General features: G+C 43.6%; 1 protein-coding gene across 2 annotated transcripts in view; it reads left to right on the top strand.

Annotated features, from left to right (window-relative positions):
* atg5 (ATG5 autophagy related 5 homolog (S. cerevisiae)) overlaps positions 1-18,801 on the top strand; it is a 272,449-nt gene that overhangs the window by 65,171 nt on the left and 188,477 nt on the right. The window lies entirely within an intron of this gene.

Below are 18,801 nucleotides of genomic sequence, written 5' to 3'. Positions count from 1 at the left end.
CTTCTAAACTCAATGAGTAAACTAGGTTTATGCAATTTGTCCTCATAATTTAACCCTTTAAACCCCAGTGTCATTCTAGTGAGTATGTGCTGTGCTCCATCCAGGGCTAATGTATCTTTCCTGAGGTTCAGTGCCCAAAATTGAACACAATGCTCCAGATGGGGTCTAACCAAGACGCTGTACAACTGAAGCATTGTTTTTTAACTTTTGAATTCCAAGCGCCATGAGGTGAAGATTAATATTCCATTAGCCTTTTTGATTACTATTTGTACCTGTACACTAGCTTAGAATCATAGAATGGTTACAGCATGGAAGAAGGCCATTCGGCCCGTCGAGCCCATGCTGGCTCACTACAAGAGTACCTCTGCTAGTCCCACTTCCCTGTAACCCTGCAAAATTTTTTCCTTCAGGTACTTATCCAACTCCCTTTTGAAAGCCGCGATTGAGTCTGCCTCCACCACCCATTTAAGGCATTGCATTCTAGATCATAACCACTCGCTGAGTAAGAAAGTTTTTCCTCATGTCGCCTTTGGTTCTTCTGCCAATCACCTTAAATCTGTGTCCTCTGGTTCTCGACACTTCTGCCAATGGAAACCATTTCACTCTGTCCAGACCCCTCATGATTTTGAACACCTCTATCAAATCTCCTCTCAGTCTACTCTGCTCTAAGGAGAACAACCCCAGCTTCTCCAGTATATCCATGTAACTGAAGTCCCTCATCCCTGGAACCATTCTCGTAAATCTTTTCTGCACCCTCTCGAAGGCCTTCACATCCTTCCTAGAATTGGACACAATACTCCAGTTGAGACCGAACCAGTGTTTTATACAGGTTCATCATCATTTCCACACTTTTGTACTCTATCCCTCTATTCATGAAGCCCAGGATCCCGTAAGCCTTTTTAACTGCTTTCTCAACCTGCCCTGCCACCTTCAACGATTTGTGCACATATACCCCTAGGTCTCTCTGTTCATGCACCCCCTTTAGGATTGTACGCTTTAGTTTATATTTCCTCGCTTACATTTTGGTAGAAAGAATGATCATTTCGCACTTCTCTGCATTAAATTTCTTCTGCCATGTGTCCACCCATTCCACCAGCCTGTCTATGTCCTCTTGAAGTCTATCACTATCCTCCTCACTGTTCACTATACTTCCAAGTTTTGTGTCATCTGCAATTTTGAAATTGTGCCCTGTACACCCACATCCAAGTCATTAATATATATCAAGAAAAGCAGTGGTCCTAGAACCGACCCCTGGGGAACACCACTGTATACCTTCCTCCAGCCTGAAAAACAACCGTTCACCACTACTCTCTGTTTCCTGTCACTTAGCCAATTTCATATCCATGCTGCCACTGTCCCTTTTATTCCACGGGCTTCAACTTTGCTGGCAAGCCTATTATGTGGCACTGTGTCGAACGCCTTTTGGAAATCCATGTACACCATTATCAACCCTCTCTTACCTCATCAAAAAACTTGATCAAGTTGGTTAAACACGATTTGCCTTTAACAAATCCGTGTTGGATTTCCTTACTTAATCCACACTTGTCTAAGTGACTGTTAATGTTGTCCCTGATTATTGTTTCTAAAAGCTTCTCCACTACCAAGGTTAAACTGACTGGCCTGTAGGATTGTAAGATTATGGCCAGTACCTCCGCGATTTCTTCCTAAACTTCCCTCACCGTCCTAGGATGCATCCCATCTGGTCCTGGTGACTTAGCTACTTTCAGTACAGCCAGCATTTCTAGTACCTCCTCTTTATCAATTTTATCCTCCTTTACTATGTAAGTGGTAGAATAGATAAGGGAGAACCAGTGGATGTGGTGTATTTGGACTTTCAGAAGGCTTTCGATAAAGTCCCGCATAAGAGATTAGCGTGTAAAGTTAAGGCACATGGGATTGGGGGCAAGGTATTGACTTGGATAGAGAACTGGTTGGCAGACAGAAAGCAAAGAGTTGGAATAAACGGCTCTTTTTCTGAGTGGCAGGCAGTGACTAGTGGGGTACCGCAGGGATCGGTCCTTGGACCCCAGCTATTCACAATATATATTAATGATCTAGACGAGGGAACTACATGTAATATCTCCAAGTTTGCAGACGACACAAAGCTGGGTGGGCGTGTGTGCTGTGAGGAGGATGCCGAGAAACTCCAGTATGATTTGGACAGGTTGGGTGATTGGGCAGATGCATGGCAGATGCAGTATAATGTGGATAAATGCGAGGTTATCCACTTTGGTGGCAAAAACAGGAAGGCAGATTATTATCTGAACGGCAATAGATTGGGAGAAGGGGAAGTGCAACGAGACCTGGGTGCCCTTGTGCACCAGTCGCTGAAGGTAAGCATGCAGGTGGTTAAGAAGGCAAATGGTATGTTGGCCTTCGTAGCGAGAGGGTTTGAGTACAGGAACAAGGATGTCTTGCTGCAGTTGTACAGGGCCTTGGTGAGACCACACCTTGAGTATTGTGTGCAGTTTTGGTCACCTTATCTGAGGAAGGATGTTCTTGCCATGGAGGGAGTGCAGCGAAGACTCACCAGACTGATACCTGGGATGGCAGGAATGATGTATGAGGAGCGATTGGGTCGATTGGGCTTATACTCGCTGGAGTTTAGAAGAATGAGAGGGGATCTCATTGAAACTTATAAATTTCTAACAGGACTAGACAGACTAGATGCAGGAAGGATGTTGCCGATGGTGGGGGAGTCCAGAACCAGGGGTCACAGTCTAAGGATAAGGGGTAAGCCATTTAGGACAGAGATGAGGAGGAATTTCTTCACCCAGAGAGTGGTGAACCTGTGGAATTCTCTACCACAGAAGGCAGTTGAGGCCAATTCATTAAATATATTCAAGAAGGAGTTAGATATATTTCTTAAGGCTAAAGGGATCAAGGGATATGGGGAGAAGGCAGGGACAGGGTACTGAGCTTGTATGATCAGCCATGATCTCATTGAATGGCCTACTCCTGCTCCTATCTTCTATGTCAATGGCAGCATCTTCTTCCTTGGTGAAGACAGATGCAAAGTATTAATTTAGCACCTAGGTCTCCTTTTAGGTCCCTAATCGGCCCTACCCGTTCGCTATTTATATGCCTGTAGAAGACTTTTTTCGATTACCTTTTATGTTAGCTGCCATTCTATTCTCATACCCTCTCTTTGCCCCTCTTATTTTCTTTTTCACTTCTCTAAACTTTCTATATTTAGCCTGATTCTAAGATGTATTCTCGATTTGACACCTGTCATACGTGCTCTTTTTCTGCTTCATCTTACTGTCTATCTCTTTCGTCATCCAGGGAGCTCTGACTTTAGTTGCCCTTCCTTTTCCCCTAGTGGGAATGTACCTCGACTGTACCCAAACTATTTCCTCTTTAAAGGCAGCCAGCCCCTTGTTCCATTACAGTTTTGCCTGCCAATCTTTGATTCCAATTTACCCGGGCCAGATCCATTCTCAACCCACTGAAATTGGCCTTCCCCCATTTTTATTCTAGATTGCTCCCTGTCCTTTTCCATAGCTAATCTGCACCTTATGGTACAGGTTGAGCGTCCAAAATCCGGAGTTCCGGACTCCGGGACGATTGGTGGCATGGTCGTCCGGAATCTGGACACCCTGTCAAACCGCAACCTGGGCCCAGGCATTTCCGGACTCGAACGTGTTTTTGATGTCCGAAGTCAGGAAACATCCGAGCCCAGGTTACGATATTTCCGGACTTCGGACATCAGAAACACGTTCCGAAATGCGGAAATACACGAAAACCGGCTCGGCCTCGGTCCCGAGGTTGCTGGATTCGGGACGCTCAACCTGTACTGGGCTTGGGTGGGATGGCTGTCGGTGTAGGGACTGGGTGCTAAGGGTTTGGATGATCAGCCATGATCTTCTTGAATGGCGGAGCAGGCTCGAAGGGCCGAATGGCCTACTCCTGCTCCTAGTTTCTATGTTTCTATGTACTATGATCACAGTTCCCTAAATGTTCACCTACTGACACTTGCTCCACTTGACCTACCTCATTCCCCAGAATCAGATCCAGCAATGCCTCCTTCCTTGGGCCAGAAACATACTGATCAAGAAAGTTCTCCTGAACACACTTCAGAAATTCTTCACCCTCTGCCCTTTACACTATTAATATCCCAGTCTATATTAGGATAGTATATTGGCTTTTAGTGATTTGTGTACCTGAACACCCAAAACCCTTTGCTTCTCCACAGCTTGTAGTCTCTTAGTAGTAAGAAAATATTTGTCTTTCCTGAATCTAAAGATGCCCTTGCACTTCTACACATTGAACTCTTTCTGCCATAGTTTTACCCATTCACTTTGTCTATATCCCATTGTAACTTCCTGCTCCTATCTATACATCTTACTATGTCTTCTAACTTGGTGTCATCTGCAAACTTAGATATATAACTATTCCTTCATCAAGCCATTGATGTTTATGGTGAAAAGCTAAGGCGTCAGAACAGATCCCTTGGGAACGGCACTTGTCACACCTTGCTAATCAGAGAATGTTCCCTTTATCCCTACTGTCTCCTGCCTCCTAACCAATTACCAACCCACATCACGAGTTTTACCTCCAATTGTATGTGTTTTCAGTTTTTGCTAATACAGTAATCTCTCATATAGAATCTCATCCTTGTTTTCAAATCCCTCCATGGCCTCGCCCCTTCCTATCTCTGTAATCCCACTCCCCACCCCCCCCCCCCCCCGCCTCAGATATCTGCGCTCCTCTAATTCTGCCCTCTTGAGCATCCTTGCTTATAATTGCTCAACTTTGGTGGCTGTGCCTTCTGTTGCCTAAACCCTAAGCTCTGGAATTCCCTGCCTAAACCTGTCTGCCTCGCTACCTCTCTTTCCTCCTTTAAGACGCTCCTTAAAACCTACCTCTTTGACCAAGCTTTTGGTCACCCACCCTAATTTATCCTTATGTGAATCGGTGTCAAATTTTTTGTCTTAAAATACTCTTGTGCAGCATCTTGGGACGTTTTACTCCGTTAAAGGTACTGTATAAATACAAGTTGTTGTTATCGAATGTCTTCTGGAAGTCCATACAGACAACATCCAAAACGCTCCCCTATGCACCGTGCTAGTGACATCCTCAACAAAAGAAATCAGCTAGGTTAGTCAGACATGATCTACCCTTCACAAATTCATGCTGACTTTCTTTGATCAGCTCAGACTTGTCTAAGTACTCCGTTATTCTGTCTCTGATCGATTCCAGTAACTTCCTCACAACTGATGTTAAACTGACAGGTCCGTGCTTACCTGGTTTATCCCTCTCTGCCTTCTTAACTAATGGAGCTTGCAATACTCTGAAGTGGAAATCATCAAGTCTTGGTGATTTGTCTATCTTAAGTCCCATTTTTTTCTTCATTACCCCGTTTTCTACTTGTATTAAATACATTATGTTCCTCCCCTAAACTTATTTTTAGTTTTATTTGTACCTGCTATTTTGTCCTCTTCCTGCATGGTGAAAATGAATACAAAATACTCATTTGACATGTTTCCTTATTCTCTATTATAGGCTTGCCTGCACCTATCTTTGGGCCCATGTTCCCCATTACCACTCTTTCCTCTACTGGTCTCAACACCGAGCCCTTAAAGCACACTACTCAATGTTTCTCTCCACTCCGTCATAACACTTCTAATGAGTACTTGTTTACCAGTTTATTATCGATTTCCATAGTTTCCAAGTGATACAAAAGTTTCTGACACAAATTTTCTGCTCAAAGTTGGTAAATTTTGAAGGAATATTTCTACGAGGTTGATTGAATTGATTTTTTTGAAGGAGCTAGATGTTGTCTATTTCAGAGGAAGACAGCTCGAGATTGGAATTTCTGTTTGTAATGTATTTATATTAGTCATCAAGTAATGGAAAAGAAATCACTTAAACTTGTGATGAAAAGTTTTAAATTAATGTTTAATTGATACGTTTAATTGCCGCTCCAATCCGCGCGTGCACAGAAGCTTACAGTGAGGATTTCACAGAATCACAGAAACCCCACAGTGCAGATAGAGGCCATTTCGGCCCATCGAGCCTGCACCGACACATATCCCACCCAATCCCCGTAACCCCTACACCAACACATATCCCACCCTATCCCCGTAACCCCACGTATTTAATCCCCCTAACACTAAGGGTCAATTTATCATGGCCAATCAACCTAACCCACACATCTTTGGACATATTTATGAGGTGTACAGACGACTGCAGGTAGTTCCAAGCTACTCCATGTAACTTCCGCAGTTAAAAAGAAGCAAATTGTCAAAAAGTTAATGTATTAATCACAGAAATTAACTGCAATTAATTGACAGACTTAATTCATAGAAACATATGTATGCAAGTATGGAATTTATATACTGTATCCACTGAAAACAGTACTTATTTTCCAGGAACCCATTGAAAAATATTGAATGCATTATTTGTGGGGAGATCATCTTAAGAATTAAGAAACTAGTGCTGTCAGACTGGGGACTAATATTTCCCCCTCGGGCCCCCATCCCCTAGCTTTTGTTTTGGAAGTGTACACTTGATATCTGGAATGCAACAGTTGTGTAATAGACACAGGACTACATTGTAAAAATGGGGAGGTTGATGGTGGGAATATGGAGTTGGGTTTATTCTTTAAAAAAAAAAGCAGCTGTTGCATAGAGTTGATGAGGGCATGGTAGAGGTTTAGAAAGTGGTTGTGGGCAAAGTGGGGGTGTGATATGATGAAAGTGGGTACACATTGTAGTGTATGATTATTAGGGCAGTAAAGCGTGCTTCAACAACAACAAATTGTATTTATATAGCACCTTTTTAATGTAGTAAAACGTCCCAAGGCGCTGCACAGGAGTATTTTAAGATAATAAATTGGACACTGATCCACATAAGGAAAGAGGTAGTGAGGCGGACAGGTTTAGACAGGGAATTCCAGAGCTTAGGGCCTAGGCAACCGAAGGCACGGCCACCAAAGGTTGAGCGATTATAATCGGGGATGCCCAAGAGGGCGGAATTAGAGGAGTGCAGATATCTCTGGGGGGTTGTGGGGCTGAAGGAGATTACAGAGATGGGAAGGGGCGAGGCCATGGAGGGATTTGAAAATAAGGATGAGAATTTTGAAATCGAGGCGCTGCTTTACTGGGAGCCCATGTAGGTCAGCGAGCACAGGGGTAATGGGCGAACGGGACTTGGTGCGAGTTAGGACATGGGCAGCTGAGTTTTGGATGACCTCAAGTTTACGTAGGGTGGAATGTGGGAGGCCAGCCAGGAGTGCGTTGGAATAGTCAAGTCTAGAGGTAACAAAAGCATGGGTGAGGGTTTCAGCAGCGGATGAGCTGAGGCAAGGGCGGAGACGGGCGATGTTACGGAGGTGGAAGTAGGCGGTCTTTGTTATGCTGCGGGTATGTGGTTGGAAGCTCATTTCAGGGTCAAGTATGACACCAAGATTGCGAACAGTGTGGTTCAGCCTCAGACAGATCTTCGGGAGAGGGATGGAGTCAGTGGCTAGGGAACGGAGTTTGTGGCGGGGACTGAAAACAATGGCTTCGGTCTTCGCAATATTTAATTGGAGAACATTTTTGTTCATCCAGAACTGGATGTCGGACAAGCAGTCTGACAATTTAGAGACCGTGGAGGGGTCGAGAGAAGAGGTCGTGAGGTAGAGCTGGGTGTCGTCACATACATATGGAAACTGAACTGGGGGAATAGTGTTGGAAAAATTTGCAAATGCACAATTGGTACAAAATAAAGTTGGGAAAGATTCAAAATACAAACTATAAAGTAAGGAGATAAACCATAAGTGGAAAAATATCAAAAGTGTCTAAGGGCTTGGGTAGACATAAATGCCATAGTCTCAGGTCGGCATTGTGGAGTCTGGAAATTCCTCCTGATAGATCAGCATGAAATGAGCAGCCTTTCAGTAGATGAGCGGTGTCCTCACTTGCACTGCAGCTACACAGAGGGCTGTTCATTTGCTGCATACCTTACCACTCGGCCCACATTTAAAACAGTTGAGCTTGCCCCAGAGATGGCACGGCAGCTCGATATTAGGCAGTCTCTCATCAGGCTGGGAGATGACGAAAAAGTTTCTTGGAGGGAGCAACTTGTTCCCATTCTGTTAGCCATAATGAGGCAGTGTCTGCCGTGGAGATAGTTGATGGCATAATTGAGATTGGTCTTCTGCTAATGAGATGATGGTGAGGTGCCTTCTGCAAAGCTTTGAGAAGTGGCAGATGCAGTATCTCCTGGATTTTCTCAAGGATGTTCTTTGTTGCAATATGATACTTGATGTTCAGAGGACATGTATTTGAAAGGACTGTTAGCCATTTGGTGTTTGTTGGTCTTATACTCTCTGTTATTCTCATTATTTGATTTAATTGTACGTCAACTAGTTTTGTGGAACATAAGAAAATAAGAAATAGGAGCAGGAGTAGGCCATTTGACCCTTCAAGCCTGCTCCGCAATTCAGTAAGATCACAGCTGATCTTCTACTTCATCTCCACTTTCCTGCACTATCCCCATATCCCTTGATTCCCTTAATATTCAAAAATCTATCAATCTCTGTCTTGAATATACTCAACGACTGAGCCTCCACAGCCCTCTGGGGTAGAGAATTCCAAAGATTCACCACCCTCTGAGTGAAGAAATTTCTCCTCATCTCAGTCCTAAATGGCCGACCCCTTATTCTGAGACTGTGACCCCTGGTTCTAGACTCCCCAGCCAGGGGAAACATCCTCCCTGCATCTACCCTGTCGAGCCCTGTAAGAATTTTATATGTTTCAATGAGATCACCTCTCATTCTTCTAAACTCTCGAATATAGGCCTAGTCTACTCAATCTCTCCTCATAGGACAATCCCTCCATTCCAGGAACCAGTCTGGTGAACCTTTGTTGCACTCCCTCTATGGCAAGTATATCCTTCCTTGGGTAAGGAGACCAAAGCTGTACATAATACTCCAGGTGTGTTCTCACCAGGGCCCTATATAATTGCAGTAAAACGTCTTTACTCTTTTATACTCAAATCCTCTTGTAATAAAGGCCAACATACCATTTGCTTTCCTAATTACAGGAAACTTCGCGATATACGGGACCGGCGTGATGCCGATCTATGAAAACTTCCGGACAGACCAGCGCTAATGTTGAAGGATACGGAGGTTTTCACCTCTGTATCTGACAACAAACACTGTTGCTTAGCAACAGCTTGTAAACAGTCGGCCCGTACCTTGGAAGCGTCTCTGTAGCTTAGCAACAGCTTCAGAGAGGCTTTCCAGAGACTGACTGTTTAAAAAAATGCTAGGAGAAGAAAAAAAAAAGAAAAAAAACCTAACAAAACGGCTGCTGATTTCTGCCGTTAGATCGAGGTTTCCGGACATACAACTTCTGGATAAACCAAAGTTTCCTGTACTTGCTGTACCTGCATGTTAACTTTCAGTGATTCGTATACAAGGACACCCAGGTCCCTCTGAACACCAGCAATTCCAAATCTCTCGCCATTTAAAAAATACTCTGCTTTTCTATTTTTCCTACGTTTCTCCACATTATATTCCATTTGCCATGTTTTTGCCCACTCACTTAGCCTGTCTATATCCACTTGAAGCCTCCTTGCATCCTCCTCACAACTTACATTCCCACCCAGCTTTGTATCATCAGCAAATTTGGATATATTACATTTGGTCCCCTCATCATTAATGCACAGGAAACTTTGGTTTATCCGGAGGTTAACTGTCCGGAATGCTTGAGCCACCGGCAAAAATTAGGAGCCGTTTCGTTAGGTTTTTTTTCTTTTCGTTGCTTTTTTTTCCACCAGTCAGGCTGTGCAAGGTCTCGCTGAAGCTGTTGCTAAGCTCCAGAGACGCTTGCAAGGTACGGCCGACTGTTTAGAAGCTGTTGCTAAGCAACAGGGTTTGTTGCCAGATACGGAGCTCAAAATCTCCGTATGTTTCAACATTAGCGCTGGTTTGTCCGGCAGTTTTGATGGGAACGGCGACAGCTCGGTCCCGTCGGTGCCGGATAGCACAAAGTTTCCTGTAGATTGTGAATAGCTGAGGCCCAAGCACTGATCCTTGCAGTAACCCACTAGTTACAGCCTGCCAACCTGAAAATGACCCGTTTATTCCTACTCTCTGTTTTCTGTCCGTTAACCAATCCTCAATCCATGTTAGTATATTGCCCCCAATCCCATGAGCCCTAATTTTGTTTAATAACCCCTTGTTTGGCACCTTATCGAATGCCTTCTGAAAATCCAAATACACCACATCCACTGGTTTCCCCCTTATCTATACTGCTAGTTACAACCTCAAAAAACTCTAACAGATTTGTCAAACACGATTTTCCTTTCACAAATCCATGTTGACTCTGTCCAAGAGGTTAACCACACGAGCACAACATTCTCCAGCTGAGTAGCAGAGAGCGAGCGTCAAGTTGCGCAATGTTTGTGCATTAGCTCTAACAAGTTGAGTCCACGTGCTTTATTTAGGAGACCATTTCTGCTTTTGGTCTTCTAAGTTACCTTGGTGAGATGGTCCTTTTAGGTAAGTGTGCGATCTAGATTTACTGTTAGATATACTGGCTTTGGGCCCTCTGCCGGCCTTTCACCATCCAAAAAGTTTTCATGAAGCGTTGGCATGATTAGAATGGAAGCATGGCGACATTATCTCTGACAGACATGGACTTAAGTCTCCCCTTTTTGCGATATTCACTGATACCTGCCATATCTTGTTTCAGATTGTCCTTCATCTTTTTGAAGTCACTGTCTCTTGAAGCCAGTCTGATACACTTACACTTACTCTGCATACTTGAACAGCCTGGCAATTGTTGGAGGCAGATCATCTGTAAATATGTTAAAAAGAGTTGGAGCAAGATCTTCTGGATCCTTCATATACTGAATTTATTGCCTAGCATCGTCTTGAATTGTCTGTCTTGAAATATTATCTTCATAGCGATAACAACACATTGAGGTACCATCTTTGATATCTTGACCGGTGGTCAGTGTGCCAGATGGTATCATATGTTGCTGTCTAGTTGAGAAACACACCATCCATGTAGAAAAAGGAGAAAACTGGTTAGGAGCAAGAAGTTGGTCACATGTGCTCATACGGTCTGAAACCTGCCAGGTGACCCTTCAGAACCTGCTCTACTATGGGCTTAATTCTTTACAGAATTAAGTGCTCCAGAAGTTTGTAAGCGCAGCTTGGAAAAGATATACTCTGGTACCTAGACGGGAGGGGGTGGTTCTCCCCTGGTTTTGGTAAAGTTATTACCTTCGCTTTCTGCCACATCACTGCAGGAATTTCTCAGGGCAGTGTCCTAGGCCCAACCATCTTCAGCTGTTTCATCAATGACCTTCCCTCCATCATAAGGTCAGAAGTGGGGATGTTCGCTGATGATTGCACACTGTTCAGCACCATTCGAGACTCGTCAGATACTGACGCAGTCCGTGTCCATATGCAGCAAGACCTGGACAACATTCAGACTTGGGCTGACAAGTGGCAAGTAACATTCGCACCACACAAGTGCCAGGCAATGACCATCTCCAACAAGCGAGACTCTAACCATCTCCCCTTGACATTCAATGGCATTACCATCGCTGAATCCCCCACTATCAACATCCTGGGGGTTACCATTGATCAGAAACTGAACTGGACCAGCCATATAAATACTGTGGCTACAAGAGCAGGCCAGAGGCTGGGAATTCTGCAGCGAGTGTCTCACCTCCTGACTCCCCAAAGCCTTTCCACCATCTACAAGGCACAAGTCAGGAGTGTGATGGAATACTCTCCACTTGCCTGGATGAGTGCAGCTCCAACAACACTCAAGAAGCTCGACACCATTCAGGATAAAGCAGCCCGCTTGATTGGCACTCCAGCCACCACCTTCAACATTCACTCCCTCCACCACCGGCGCACTGTGGCTGCAGTGTGTACCATCGACAAGATGCACTGCAGCAACTCGCCAAAGCTCCTTCAACAGCACCTTCCAAACCCGTGACCTCTACCACTTAGAAGGACAAGGGCAGCAGATGCATGGGAACATCACCACCTACAAGTTCCCCTCCAAGCCACACACCATCCTGACTTGGACCTGTATCGCCGTTCCTTCACTGTCGTTGGGCCAAAATCCTGGAACTCCCTTCCTAACAGCATTGTGGGTGTACCTACACCATATGGACTGCAGCGGTTCAAGAAGATGGCTCACCACCATCTTCTCAAGGGCAATTAGGGATGGGCACTAAATGCAGGCCTAGCCAGCGACGCCCACATCCCATCAATGAATAAAAAAAATCTTACTCTTGAATGACATGGGACATAAAGATTGACTGGCATTACATGTTCTTCTTTCCAATGTGTAGTAGCATTTCTGATTAAATCTTGTCAAGGCCACAAGCTTTTCCTGCTTTCGGGAAACTTGGTGCTCTCTCCACTGCCTCGGTGGAGAATGGCTGGGAGATGTATTTTTCACTCAGAGATGTGACTGGTCTGTAGCCGTGCCGCTTCCACTTTACTGATTCTTTAAAGAGTTCCTCCTTGGGCGTTTGCCATGATATTGTTGGCGTGTGTGGCATTGTTCGGGGACACTTTATATTGATTTGGGTGGTGGTTTATATGCTGCTCCCTTATGAGTGATCTCACTTTTCTACTAGACTTCATGTCGATATCTGATGTAGCTTCTTCCGATTGTTCCCTGTGACTGGCATTGAGGCTTTCGGGTGGTTTGCTATCTCTGAGCCATCAGATTCTTCACGCTGTTTCAGAAGACTGCACATTCCCCACGTAGTGGCTGCTTTGAAGACTGCATTGGAGAAGTGAGTGTAAGAGTAATACAGGAGTATTATGTGGTATGCACACTATACACTTGTCAGTCAGCTCTTGAGTACTTTTTCCCATCTGCTTTTCTGTAGTTCCACCACAGTGTTGGGATAGTAGTTATAGGAATCATCACTCCAAGTAAGAATGGGATGGTGCTCACTGTGTGGAAAGTTTCCAAGAATTCCGGAGGGTGCCGATAACGGTTGTTCCCCGCTGAGGTGACCCAGCTGAGGTCCAATAAATAGCCTTGTCTCCGCCGTGCAGAGGAAAATGTGATTGGTTGCTTGGGATCAGGCAAGAAGCACAGATAATGAGATCCAGTTCATTTTGTCTGATTATCTGTACCCCCATGAGCTATGATAGCTGTTGAAGTCCCTGACATAGATGAATGGATGCTGGTAAAGAAAGGGCATTTCAGGCTTCATCTGGAGGTCTATAAGCATTTGCAACTTTAAAGTGATTGACTCTTACAATGTCACAGTGTGGCAAAGTAGTTAGTAAGGCATCAACATCAGATTTCACATAAATGCTGTTTCCATGTTTTCCATGAATATTGTAACTGCAGCCTTCCGGACTCGGTATCGAGTTCAACAATTTCAGATCATAACCTCGGCCCCTATTACATTTTTACATATTTTTTTATCCACACCTTTGTTTTGGCCCTTCCCCCTTTTTTTTCTCTCCCACATGGCAGCTGTGTCTCATTCTGCCAGCACATTTCACACCTAATCTAGAGCCGTCATTTGTCTCTCCACTAATCCTATCACCATCTCGTCTCATTTTGAATACCTCTTAATGTCTCTTTACCTCTCTTTTGTTCTCTCATCCCCATTTCCCAGCCCCCAAACTGGCCTTTTAATCTGTTTCATTTCCTGTGCTTTTTCAGTCCTGACGAAGGGTTTCGACCTGAAACGTTGACTCTCTTTCTCCACGGATGTTGTCTGGCCTGCTATATTTTGGTTATGCCTGATAGACATTTGATCAAACATCTTTCATAACTATGTGTAAATAATACTGTACTTGTTAGATATACAGTTCTTATCTACTCCGTATTAGATTAGATGCTCCATTATTTGAATTGTGCCCATAAAGTAGCAAATCCCAGTACAAAATGTTTCTATAAATCAGTAGGTTCTTTTCATTGTAGTATGTTGAGAAATAATGGGCACACACAAAATTTGCCCTTAAACCAATATATCCAATCTGTAGAGTGCCGATTGCTGGTGTTTACTGTGCTTAATTTCTGGGTTCAAAAACTCACCGGGAAAGATTTTGACACATGTAAAGAGCCTTGTGTCTGGCCAGTAAATTTTTAATCAGAAAATGCTGGAAACACTCAACAGGTCAGTCAGCAGCCGCCAACTAATAAAATGTTCTAATTCCCCCATCCCTTGCGCTGTGCAACAGGCTCCTGCGCCTGTTTGCACCAGACATAAACATTTTCAGGGTAATTAGTGCGCAGTAGGCAATTTTTCACCAGCACGTTGATTTGAATGGGTAGGTGAAACATGCAGCGAAGCCGATGCGCAGTCGGAACCTGACCGATCGCAAGTTGCAATCTAACGCATGCGAAATCCTGAACTTGCGGTCAATTTCAAAGGCCGCAAATTCGGGACCATTGAGTTGAAGAATGTTAAGTGAAGAACTACTGCTTTAGTACCACTATGACTGGGGTCCGGGTAGTACAAATTTCAGTTTGCTGCTTTTGTTTCTGCCAATAGGTAATCACAATGTACAACCGGAATGTAACAGTATTGCACTCTATTGGATTAACGATGTTGGAAGAATTAAGGAAGAGTTTGTGAAGTCTTTGAGGTGGTGGAATGTAAATAAGGAAAAAATATATATCACTTGAGCACATAATCCTAGCTGATACTTCAGTGCAGTACTGAGGGTGCACTGTCATTCTTTTGAGACTGTAGACTGAGGCCCCTATCTGTGTGTTTAAGTGGGCATTGAAGACCCCATGCTAGTATGTGAAGAACAACAGCAACTTGTATTTTTTGGCACCTTTTTAATGTTGAAAAACATTCCAAAGCGCTTCACTGAAGCGTACTCAGACAAAAATGGACACTGAGCCAAAGGAAGAGATATTTGGAGGGGTGACCTTGGTCAAAGAGGTTGGTTTTAAGGAGGGTCTTCAGGGAGGAAAGCAACGTGGCGGGACAGAGAGGTTTATGGAGGAAGTCCAGAGTATGGAGTTTAGACGGCAGGGCACAGCTTCCAATGACTGGGCAAGTGGAGGTGGGATGCATCTCGGCCGCATGCTCTGGCATTCTTAAACCCCCATCTCCTTTAAGACCCTCATTAAAACCCACCTCTGACCAAGCTTTTGGTAATTCCTTAGCATCTCATTCTTTGGCTCGTCGTCCAGTTTTTTGTATGAACTCTCTGTGAACTGTCTTATGACTATTTTCTATATTAAAAGCACCATGTAAATGCAAGTTGCTATTACATTTGCCAACGTATTACGGAGATTACGGCTATCAGGCAGACGAAGGTAGAGGTTCAGTACAAAAAGGAGAATTTTCTCAGGGCACTTGAACAGTGGACTTTGGAGACTGAGGCTGGCAGGACCAATACTGGAACCGCATCATGTGATCCAGTCAGTCATTTGGAGTTGGTACCTGGGAGAACCATTGTGGGGATGGGCTAATCAGAGATAAGCATAATAATGTGATGGGAAATTTTTAGAGGAAGTAAGTGTTGTACTTACAGGAAGTGCACACTATACTTAATTTTTAATATAAATATGTATTAAATCCAGTGCATGCCCGTGTCTTCTCACGCCTCTGGCATTAAACTTGAAATGTGGAGTATGTGTCACATTTCACTGCTCAATTGTTTGTATTAATAAAGCTGCAGCAAGTCACAACTGAACAGGTAGGTGAAGTATATCAAAAAGAGCAAGGTAATGAAAAAATACTGAATTGTATGCAAACTAATCAATATTGAGCAATCCAGTAAAGAAGGGCAAACTGAGACAAAGAAGGTGTCGGCCTTGGCTCAGTGGTAGCACCCTTGCCTCTGGGTCAGAAAGTTGTGGGTTCAAATCCCACTCCAGAGACTTGAGCTTATGAATTTAAGCTGACGCTTCAGTACTGTACTGAGTGAGTGGTGCACTGTTGGAGGTGCCATTTTTCAGATGAAACATTAAACTGAGGCCCTGTCTGCCCCCTCAGGTGGATACAAAATACCCATAGCACTATTGGAAGAAGAGCAGGGGGGTTCTCCCTGGTGTCCTGGCCAATATTTATCCCTCAACCAACATTCACTAAAAACAGATTATCTGGTCATTATCTCATTGTTCTTTCTGGGATCTTGCTGTGTGTAAGTTGGCTGCCACGTTTCCCTAAATTGCAAAAACTACTTCATTGACGACATATCAAAAGTACTTCATTGACTGTAAAGTGCTTCTTTAGGGTGTCCTGAGGTTGTGAAAGACGCTATATTAATGCAAGTTCTTTCTTATTACATTTGAAGTGTTAGCATTTGAAGTTAATTAGCAAAAACAGGATGTTACATGTATGAAAAATTAAACTTTGTACTTAATTTGGCACTGTTTAATCTTGTACTTTGTAATGTATTGTAAATGGTTACACCAAAAAACAAATACCATGGATGGGAACCTGAGCTTGGGAGGGGAATGGGAACCTGAGCGTAGATTCAGAAGGGAAAGAAGCAAAGCTGGAAATGGAAGACAGAGAATTAGTAAGTGAATTTGGAAGGCAGAGGAAACAAAAGCTAGAAAATAGACAACAAAGGGGCCTGGCAGTGCTCAGTGGTATATACTTCAATGCAAGGAGCCTAGTGAATAAGGCAGATGAGCTGAGGGCACAGATAGACACGTGGAAGTGTGATATCGGAGCTATTACTGAGACATGGCTGAAAGAAGGGCAGGAATGGCAGCTCAACATTCCTGGTTACAGGGTTTTCAGATGAGGGGGGGGGGGGGAAAGTAGGGGGATCACAATTTTGGTTAAAGAAACAATTCTAGCTGTGAGGAGGGATGATATGTAAAAAGGATCACCAAATGAGGCCATATGGGTTGAACTGAAGAACAAAAAAGGGGCAATCACACTGCTGGGAGTGTACTATAGACCCCCAAATAGTCAGAGAGAGATGGAAGAGCAAATATGTAGACAAATTTCTGAGAAGTGCAACAACAATAGGGTAGTAATAGTAGGGGATTTCAACTACTCTAATATTAACTGGGATAAATTCAGTGTAAAAGGTATAGAGCATGCAGAATTCTTAAAAATATTCAGGAGAACTTTTTTATCAAGTATGTAGCAAGCCCAACAAGAGTGGGGGTGGTTCTGGACTTAATTTTAGGGAATGGAGCTGGGCAGGTGGAAGGGGTATCAGTGGGAGAGCATTGTGGTGGTAGTTATCATAATTCAATTAGATTTAGCCTAGTTATGGAAAAGGATAAAGATAGACCAGGAGTAAAAATTCTCGATTGGGGAAATGCCAATTTGACTAAGCTGAGATGTGATTTAGCAAAAGTGGACTGGAAACAGCTACTTGAAGGTAAATCAGTGTCAGAGCAGTGGGAGGCATTCAAGGAGGAGATAGTGAGGGTTTACAGCAAATATGTTCCCACAAAGAAAAAGGATGGGGCTCCGAAATCTAGGGCCCACTGGATGTCAAGGGACATACTAGGTAGGATAAGGCAAAAAAGGGAAGCTTATGTCAGATACCGAGAGCTCAGTACTGCAGAAAGTCTAGAGTAGTATAGAAAGTGCAGAGGTGAAATTAAAAAGGAAATTCGGAAAGCAAAGAGTGGGTATGAGAAAATATTGGCAAGTAAAATCAAGGAAAACCCAAAGATGTTTTATAAATACATAAAGAGCAAGAGGATAACTAACGAAAGAGTGGGGCCTATCAGAGACCAAAAAGGTAGCCTGTGTGTGGAGGCGGAAGACGTGGGTATGGTTCTTAATGAATACTTTGCACCTGTCTTCACAAAAGAGACGATGCAGACATTGTAGTTAAGGAGGAGTGTGAAATATTGGATGAAATAAACATAGTGAGAGAGGAAGTATTAAGGGGTTTAACATCTTTGAAAGTAGATAAATCGGCAGACCTGGATGAAATGTATCCCAGGCTGTTAAGAGAAGTAAGGGATGAAATAGTGGAAGATCTGACCATCATTTTTCAATCCTCTCTGGCTACAGATGTGGTTCCGGAGGACTAGAGGATTGCTAACATTGTACTGTTGTTAAAAAGTGAGAAAGGGATAGACTGCGTAATTACAGGCCAGTCAGCCTAACCTCAGTGGTGGGCAAATTTTGGGAAAAATTGTGAGGGACAGTATTAATCGTCATTTAGAAAGGCACGGATCAATCAAGGACAGTCAGCATGGATTTGTTAAGGGAAGGTAGTGTCTGACTAACTTGATTAAATTTTTTGAGGAGGTAACAAGGAGGGTCGACGAGGGTAGCGCATTTGATGTAGTCTATATGGATTTTAACAAGGCTTTTGACAAGGTCCCACATGGCAGACTGGTCAGAAAATTAAAAGCCCATGGGATCCAAGAGAAAGTGGCAAGTTGGATCCGAAATTGGCTCAGTGGTAAGAAGCAAAGGGTAATGGTTGATTCTATGAAATACGAAAAGAAATGATTAATATAAACAGAAACTGTGCCATTATTTCTTTTGATTGTGTGTGAGCCTTAACAATAAGCACCAGCAGGCTTGTCTACCCAGCCTTCAGCGTAGTCAAACTTAATCCTGTCATCTCGTGTGCACTCATGCACTTCCAGCAAGAGTGATTGAATGGCCAAGAGTGGGGCCCTTGCCAATTTTCCCTCCTGCAAACCAACCCTGCCCCAACCACAGCCCCATATGAGAGAGAACTCCGCACAGACCAAAGGTTGAATCTGAGACTGCTAATTTGAAAGGCTCAGCTAGTTACTGGATAAACTAATTGAGCCATTGCGGAGGGGGAGTTTATTAAAAAAGGTTGTATTTTTTAATGATTACAAGAACTTAAAATGATCAGTGTTCTATCTTTCTAGTATATTTTTA

The sequence above is a fragment of the Somniosus microcephalus genome, chromosome 9 (genome assembly GCF_052327205.1).
Source record: "Somniosus microcephalus isolate GS21.2 chromosome 9, FLI_Smic_1.0, whole genome shotgun sequence".
NCBI lineage: Eukaryota > Metazoa > Chordata > Chondrichthyes > Squaliformes > Somniosidae > Somniosus > Somniosus microcephalus.
Note: the sequence above shows the minus strand (reverse complement) of the source record. Positions and strands in the feature narration are given on the sequence as shown.